Below are 8,254 nucleotides of genomic sequence, written 5' to 3'. Positions count from 1 at the left end.
ACACACACACACACACACACACACACACACACACACACACACACACACACACACACCACAGATGTAAATGGTAAAATCAGAAAGGCAGAGACACAGACACAGAAATGGAAACTTTTCTCATTCTGCTGAAAGGGTTTGTTCTGCCCTCACTGGCTTACCATCTACCTTAGTTAGGGTTCCTATTCCTGTACCAAAACACCATGACCAAAGCAACTTGGGTAAAAAAGGTTTATTTGGCTTACACTTCCACATCATTATCCATCACTGAAGGAATTCAGGACAGGAACTCAAACAGGACAAGAACCTGGAGGCAGGAGCTGATGCAGGGGCCATGGAGGGGTGCCACTTACTGGCTTGCTCAGCCTGTTTTTGTATAAAACCCAGGACCACCAGCCCAGGGATGGCACCACCCACAATGGGCTGGGCCCTCCCTCATTAATAATTAATAAAATACCCTATGGCCAGATCTTCTGGAGACATTTTCTCAATTGAGGTTTCCTCCTTTCAGATGACTCTGGTTGACAACTAACCAGCACACCATGTTAAAATGGGACCCCAAAGAAAGCCAAAGTATGAGGCCAGGCGGCTTCAAGGCAATGCAATCAGGGTAGCTCACAGAGCATCGGGCTCCGAAGGGTCTCATGCTGGGCTCACTGCTCTGCTGTTGGCAGCCTGAGATGCTAAACGATGTTACCTTTGAACTTGTGTTTTATGAGTGAAACTCAATGATCCAGAGGGACATGGATGTGAGAAAGGGACACATTTGCACACATTCTGCACAACCCCCATTGTTACAGGAGGCGGGTGCTCATCCATCAGAGGCAGCTCCAAGAAAGAAGCCTCACTGCAATATTTCAAGAACACTCAGAGAAATAGAAAGCCTTACTGCCAAATGGCCTTCACAGTCTGACATAATTTTGTCCATTTTTGCAGGCTTTAGATATACTGGACAATTCCTGGCCTCACCTTTATTTGCTTTTCTTCTCTTTAAACATCCTGAACCTGATCTCTCAGTGAAAGGCTTAAACTGATTGTTTAAAATGAAAACAATATAACAGAAAAGAGAAGAAAGATAGTAAAATTAAACCACCAGGTACCAGGTCCTTTAAGTTTTTGTTTGTTTGTTTAGACCAGAGAAACAAATATCTTGTGTCTGTTAAAAATTGACTAACAAAGATCTTTTAAAACACGAAGTCATACTGACAAAAGGAAGAAAGAACCTCAAGGTTGGGGTAGGGTTGAGAACCGCTGAGGTTCCATCGGACAGCCTTGTAAAAACGGAGCCTGCTCACTGCTTCAGACCATAGAAGGGACTTGCCCAGAGATGTTTGTCTCTCATTTCTAGACCTCTCTATAATATTCCCAGTTCCTGGAGATCATATGCCTTCAAGAAGGGCTGTGGAAAAGGTAGAGTAAGGCTGTTGTAAGGCAGTTGTACCCCAACAGTGTTCTTGAGGAGTGGGCAGTGTCTTAGTTATTGGTCTATTGCTGTGCAGAGACATTATGGCCAAGATAACTCTTATAAAAGAAAACATTTAACTGGGAGGCTTGCTTACAGATTCAGATGGTCTGTCCATAACCATTATTCAGGAAGCAGAGAAGCAAGCAGGGTGCCGAATGGTAGCTGAGCGCGTTACATACTGATCCTCAGGCAGCGGGCAGAAGGAGGGAGGGGATGGAGGGAGAGAGACAGATAGAAAGAGAGAGAGAGGAGAGAAGGAGGGAGGGAAGGAGGGAACGAGAGACAGGGAGTCAGAGAGAGAGAGGAGAGAGATTGGATCTGTTATGGGCCTTTGAAATATCAAAGCCCAACCCCAGTGATATGCCTCCTTCAACAAAGCCATACTGCCACACCTCCTAATTCTCCCCAAACAGTTCCACTAACTGGGGACCAAGCATTCAAACATATAAACCTATGGGGTCATTATCATTCAAACCACCACAGGGAGGGACCAGGGGAGATGTCTCAAAGGAGATAAAGGCCGGTCTGTGCATAATTCACAGGAATCCATGTGAATTATGTCATTCCCACATAAGCCACAATGTACAGTAGATCCCTGCCTCATGCATACCATTCTGGCCACAAAGCTATCTTCCACCTACTTCACTGAGGCCAAGAGACACATGGGGACCCAAAGACTCTGCCAAATGAGGTCAGGGGACTCATAGGTCACACAGGAGGAAGGACAGCACCAGGGATGGGCCTGCCTTTCTGCACCCCAGTAGTTATGGCTGGGCGTGTGAGAGTGTCATGTGGTTCCCACCCTACTATTTTCTCATCTCATCCTGGGAGTGATCCTGGTTAGTATCATTGACTAGAGCTTAGGGGGAAATGGTTGCACACTGAATCCTTGGGGGCTGGAAGTTCAAGGCTCACGGCAGACACTAAACAAGTCACCTCCCTGGTTTTATCTGATCCGTACATATGTGGTGTTTTGTCTGAACCCTGGAGCCCACAAGGAGCAACCAGAATAGGTCCAGGTACAAGCAGCAAAGTTGGCAGCCCAAAGGAGTTCACTGAACATCCTGGTTCTCTTTGCTCAACTCTTTCTCTCTCCCAAACCACCCAGAATGAAACAATGCCACCTCCTTCTCCCCTGCAGGAGTGGGCAGGAGTGCTTCTCCCAAGGGGTTGGGGGATGCTCACGTTGAAGGTAAGCTTATTCTGTGTGAGGGACAGGGGTCAGGTTGGCCATAGCAGTCAATCTGTCATGTGCCATTTTGTTTTTAGAAAGAGAGAGTATAGTTGAACACTTTATCCAGAGGTGAGAGCCAAGACTCCAGGAAGCATGCTGAATGTACCCGCAGGTCAGATTCCCTCCATCATGGCTGGTTTTGAGTTCGGAGGTAGCTCCACGAAAAGGGTTTCCCTTCACCGCTCACTGCTCAAAGAAAAGGACTGTGGGTGGATGTCTTCTGGGAGAGGGGTGATCTGGGTCCAGGGACCACACCCAGGGAGGACAATGGCAGACACAGCCACCTTGGAGTGTAGTGCTTGAATAGCTGTGAGTAGCTTATTCACCTCGTTGGCGTTCGGTGTTTCCTCTCCCATGTGCTTCTCAGCATTGTATTGTGTGCAGAATTATTTCCATGTTGAGTTTTGACTTAACATCCAAGGCTTGTTGTGTGTAAAAACAAGCCTAGGGTAGATTCCACGACCACGCCTGGTTTGTGGAATAACTGCTCTGTGGGAGAGGGGCCGTGGAGAGGTCCACTTTGAAAGCTAAGTAGCTATTAATGGCTAGTTTAAGACAGTAAGTTTTAACCTGGAGTTGGGAACGTGCCTGGAGGCTGACGTAGAACATAATTTAATCTCTGAACTGTTGGTGCTAATGTATAGGGTAGGGATAGGGGACATGCAGGCACCCCTGCTGGCCAGTGGATTTACCCAAACACACAGAACATTTCTTGAACACTCACTGCACTCTAGGGAAGCAGCAGGGAACAGGATAAGAGTGGCCTCTGCTTTTCCCACATTTATATGACAGCAGACAGCAAAGGTAAGCTCAGAATTCGGCGAATGCTATTAATGGGACACAAGAGCTGGGGCCTGGGGTCTAGCTGGAAGCTGGCTATTTCAAAGGGGAGACCAAGAAAGGCCTCAAGGAACTGGCTGACACAGTTCCTTATTTGAAGGTGCCTTGAGGTTGACCTATGGGAAGGAGACCCACAGATTGAAAGTGGATTTTCCTAGGAGCCCAGACAATACTTAACTCTGGGTTCTCTAGTCCTCCATACCCAGGACTCTTTCCTTCCACAAACATTAATTAAGTAGTTACCACACGTGAAGAATTCTCTGTGACAGGCGACATCGAAGGGCCGTAAGCCACCTAGCTATGTCTTGGTGTTGGGTGCTGTCTGTTTATCAATGATGAAACCCTCTCACCTCCTTACTTTGGCCCAGGACCGGACTTGGGCCTAAAGTCCCTGTGCCATAAAAGGAAGAATTCTGCAGGGAATATCCCAAACCTGTGACCCTGGGGAACAAATTTCTTCACTTCCTACTTTCTGGGGAGCAAACGATAGGGGGTCCTACAGCTAAACACGAGATGGCCGATCAAACCCCACTCTCCTTGAAGCATGCTTTCTGCAGAGGTAAGGTGCTCTGGGTATTTGGAGACCATCAGCGTCAGTTTCCCTTCCGCGCTGCCGAAGACAGTTACACAAAAACTGTGGGGAGCCTGTCCAGAGGGTCCACATTTCCAACCAAGAGTACAGACATAGGCTCCAGACAGACATCCCTCTTGTGCTGAGTGTAAGGGCTCCCTCGACCACCACCGACCAAGCATGGACAGACCACCAGAGCATTCCCAAGCCACCAGCTGGCACTCCTGTTCCCAGCCCCATCCCCTTGCCTAAAGCCCCTTCCCGGGCATCCCCCATCTTGTTCCTCCAGCCACCTGGGAGACAAGTAGGACCATGGTTATTGGCCCCACTGGGCACAATAAGCTCTGGAGCTCTGATAACCTTCCCGGGACACAGCGCTGTGACACAGCCATGGCAGCTAAATTTCCCACTAAGTTCAGGTCTAAACCCTGGTGCCAGACTCCACCGGCTGTTTTCATAGTAGTTCATAAATTAAGCACAGGCCGTCTAATCTGTCTCAATACTACCCGAATTCTCTCCCCACCCCTCCGACATGATCCCTATGCCCTGGAGTGCACTTAGAAATTTTCTAGAAGTTGGCTCTTCCGATGCCCCTTCCAACTTCCTGCCCCAATATACACGTGCCACTGTGCGCTCTGTCGTCCAGCCCGACACGCCAACCAGCCCTCCTTTCCCCTGCTTTCCAGCTGCTTCACAAGTGTGAGCACTGCAGAACACACACGAAACCCGTATATCCCGGAACCTTCCTCGTTCTCCTCAGCACAGGCGGCAAAGAGCGCGCGCGCGCGCGCGCACACAGGTGACAAGGCCTGCGAACACACACCCGGCCAGGGCCGGGTGGATAGCCCAGCCTGGGAAGACAGACAGCCTAGAACAATCCCCCAGTGTCTAGGACTCAGCAGCTGCCGGCAGCTAGCAGACCCTGCTTTTCATGGGGTCCAGCAGCCAAGGTCTTGGCACTTTGCCTTCGCTAACAAGACACAGCCCCTGGCATTTGGGGTTAACAAAGAGGGGGACATTTTGGGGAGGGATAGCCATGCACAGGGCACTCTGCATGGCCCAGGCTCTCAGAGGCCCGGCGCTAAGTGAACAGCCATCCAATGCAGAAAGGCAAGGCAGATAGTTAGAGTTTGTACCGACCCCCCCAACCCAGCTCCTCTGAGCACAGTGCGACACCCACCCGCGCACCCACTGCGGCGTCCTGCCCCATCTTCACTCAAGAGCAACTTTCCTGACCACCGAGACCCTTTGGGGTCCTCCTGGGTACAGGCAGCTGAGCTGGGGGCGCCATGCCAAGACACCCCCTTAGCGTTTAATGCCAGTCCCACAGGCGCGGATATCTCCAGCCTCCACCTGCACTTACCAGGGCACAGCTGCCAGGCTGGACGCAGAGAGGGGTCAGGAGCCCCAGCGCAGGGTAACTGCGGCTGTCCAGGCCACAGCCGCCCTCTCCACCCGAGGCACCCCGCCTCCGGGCCGCTGCAGCCGGGTGCCCCTCTCAGGCAGACTGGCCGGCGGGGACGCGCCCACAGCCCCGGGGCGGGAGGGACCGGGCAGCTCTTTGTTTAAAGCTGGCTCTCTCTCTCTCTCTCTCTCTCTCTCTCTCTCCTTCACTCTTTTCTTTTTCAATTCAGAGCACACGGAGCTCTCTCCGTCCTGGCAGCTGTGCAGAAGTGGCCCCCGGAACTTGTGGGGAGGGGGTGGGGAGGAGGAGGAGAAGGAGAGGCGGCTGGCCCTCCATCCTGTCCCCACCCACTCACTCAGTAATCCCTGTCCCAGGCTTAGATTGGTCCTCATGAAGTGGGGGAAATCTCAGGATCCGTGAAGAAGTAAATTCTTGAGGGGTTCCACGGGATCTTGGGACAAGCCTCCCGCTCTTCTCCTCACTCCTGAAACACAAGACCCATCTCTCTCAAAATCCTGTGGATCATCTCCACATCTTTTTTTTTTTTTTTTTTTTAATAATAGTAATAAAAAAGAGCCAGATCTCTTCCCTGACTGGAACACAATGGAATGGCGGAGACAGCCAAGGCCCAGTCTCTGCCAGTGGGTGAGGAGGGTAAAGAGTTGCTGACCCCAGATGCCAGTCTGAAGGGAGTGCACCCTGTGTCATTTACCAAGAGGAACAGTCTGTGCTTAGCCGGCCTTGACTGCGGCGAGCCAGGCCTCCCAGCTTATTAGTTATTTTTCTCCTTGCTGTACCAGGCAAGAGAAACGCAAGAAAGGGGTTGTTCAGGCTCTCAGCGTGGGGTGCAGTGGACCAGGGCTGAAGGGCACAATGACAAGAGGTGTTTGGTCACTTCTGCGGTCAGTCAGTCAGCAGAGGGATGTTAAGTTGGCCTGCTTTGTTCCTCTTTGTTATTCAGACTCCGATGTAGACACACCTCCCCTCAGTGACACCTGCCTGGATACATTTCACAGACACACCAAAAGGTGTGTTGACAACCCAGGCACCAGAGGCAGGAAAAGCTGAGCCTGAGCGCTCCTGGCTACCTAGGCCAGCACCCTGACTACCCCAGCTGGCCTCAGTGTGGATGTGTTCATGTGTGTACACATGTGTGGGCGTGTTCATGTGTATACAGGAGCATGAACGTGTGTGTGTGTGTGTGTGTGTGTGTGTGTGTGTGTGTGTAGACCGAAAGTCATTATACAGCATGATGCACCCCCCCCCCCAATTTGTTTCTGGGATGCAATAACTTCCCTCTTTCACTTGTTACCATGTCTTAACACAGTGCGAGGCCCTGAAGATCATGAGCTAAGTAGACTTTAATTCTTTATATGTTTTTCAGTGTCAGCTATTTTGTTGAAGCAAGGGGAGATGGGCTAAGATAGTGGGGTGGAGGGGCTCACGGATGAGGGCAATAATCTCTTTGAGAGGTGAGCTGGGTACAGGGGTGGTGAAAGACAAAGATGCAGCAGAGGGGCCTACGGATCTGTGCTGCACAGGGAGGAGCCTGGGAGGGAGGGAGCTAGGGGTGTGAGGGAGGGACCTGAGTGTGTGTGCTGGGAGTTGTAAAATTAGGGGCTTTCAATGCCCTCTCTAACTTCCAAAAATGATGCAGAGATCTATTGCATTTATTAATAAGCTTCAAGTGCTATAGCTGGACCGAGACTCATCTATTGTAACCTGACTATAATAATGGCCTGACCTACTTCCCAAGCATGTGGCCCATTACCTGCCACCTTAGTCCCACCCTGGCTGTTCCTGTGCCCTTATGGTGACTCCCTCACGGAGACTCTCCTCTTCCTGGGACCCTCTCCCTAGAATCAGAAGTCTGACCCTAATTCTCCTGCCCCTCTATAGGCTGCTCAGCTCTTTATTAACCAATCAGAGGTGATGGAGAACAATTTTAACACAGCATTGAGACAGAAGACGCTTCAATAACAATGACAACTGCAGCCAGATCTCTGGGTATATAAATCTGCGTTTGAATACACAGTACACAAAACCAGGAAACTTTGGAGCTCTGTAGGAGAGCCTGGAGTGGGCAAAGCTGAGTTCCCTGGGGAGCCAATAGGGTGTAAGATTAGTCAGGGGAAGGTGTCCAGGGCATGTGTTGGAAAAGTGATTCTAGAAGTCTCAGGAGAGGGCTGGAAGCAGGAGATGGACAGACAGAGGAGGTGGGGTGGAGGCAGTGTAGAAAATGAAGACCAGACAGGGATGTAGATGGAACATGGTCCTAAGGAAGAGATGGAGTGGAGGAAGGAAACTGACACCATCGAGAGAGATCATGAGGAAGGCTTCAGGGTCACAGACCTTGGGCAAAGAGGGAGAATCAATGGAGGCCACTATACGGGGAGAGCAATGACGAGGGTGCTTAAGAATACAGGATATAAGGTTTGACTTTGAAATTAGGACACTTTTGGAGACTTTGAAATACTTAGGGGTGGCTTGTCTAAGCCAGATGGTCATTTGCCATCTGCCCCAGTGGCTTGAGTGTTGAAGGCTTGGTCCCTAACCGTCATGCTGTTGGGAGACTTGGAATCTTTAAGAGATGGGCCAAGTGGAAGGTCTTTAGGGCACTGGGACAGTGCCCTTCCAGGGGATACTGGGACTTTGGCCTCTTCCCCTCTCTCTCTTTGCTTCCTGGCTTTTGTGAAGTGAGCAGCCCTGCTCTATCCACATGGTCCGCTCTGGTGTACCACA

General features: G+C 50.7%; 1 protein-coding gene across 1 annotated transcript in view; it reads right to left on the bottom strand.

Annotated features, from left to right (window-relative positions):
- Nucleotides 1–5,779, bottom strand: part of Tspan11 (tetraspanin 11) — a 60,880-nt gene extending 55,101 nt beyond the window's left edge. Inside the window, exon 1 of the mRNA XM_055609465.1 lies at nt 5,471–5,779. The gene's annotated coding sequence lies outside the window, so the exon portion shown is untranslated. The remainder of the gene's footprint in view (nt 1–5,470) is intronic.
- Between the last annotated feature and the right edge of the window lie 2,475 nt (nt 5,780–8,254).

This window comes from Psammomys obesus, unplaced genomic scaffold (genome assembly GCF_907164565.1).
Source record: "Psammomys obesus unplaced genomic scaffold, mPsaObe1.curated_primary_1811, whole genome shotgun sequence".
In the NCBI taxonomy this organism is placed as follows: Eukaryota; Metazoa; Chordata; class Mammalia; order Rodentia; family Muridae; genus Psammomys; species Psammomys obesus.
Note: the sequence above shows the minus strand (reverse complement) of the source record. Positions and strands in the feature narration are given on the sequence as shown.